The following is a 424-nucleotide window of genomic DNA, read 5'->3' on the forward strand; positions in this document are numbered from 1 at the left end:
TCCACACGTTGTATTTTTTCCTAACCCTGTAATTATGTTTTTCATCCAAGTTAGCATTCCCTCTTAGATTTTGAAAATTGTGAGGCCAAGTGTAACTACCTATTAAAGCACCCACAAAAAGTAGGAATAACTTCTTTGAATATTTATTTTGCCAAAAGAACATATATAAATTCGACTCACTTCTAAGGGTGAGGCCTGGGATGGGACTGAGAAGTGTCTAAACAAATAAGAAAGACATAGAAGGCTCAGCAAGAAAAAAATATGCGTTTTTGTAAGCACCTATTATTATCTTTATGTTATTATTTTTGACTCTTCACAAAAATATAAATACCCCACGTTCCCTTTTTTTTTTTAAGTTGGAGTCTCACTCTGTCGCCCAGACTGGAGTGCAGTGGCTGCTCCCGGCCACCGCAGCCTCGACCTG

Source organism: Carlito syrichta, unplaced genomic scaffold (genome assembly GCF_000164805.1).
Source record: "Carlito syrichta isolate Samal-C Ts95f unplaced genomic scaffold, Tarsius_syrichta-2.0.1 Scaffold308955, whole genome shotgun sequence".
Lineage (NCBI taxonomy): Eukaryota > Metazoa > Chordata > Mammalia > Primates > Tarsiidae > Carlito > Carlito syrichta.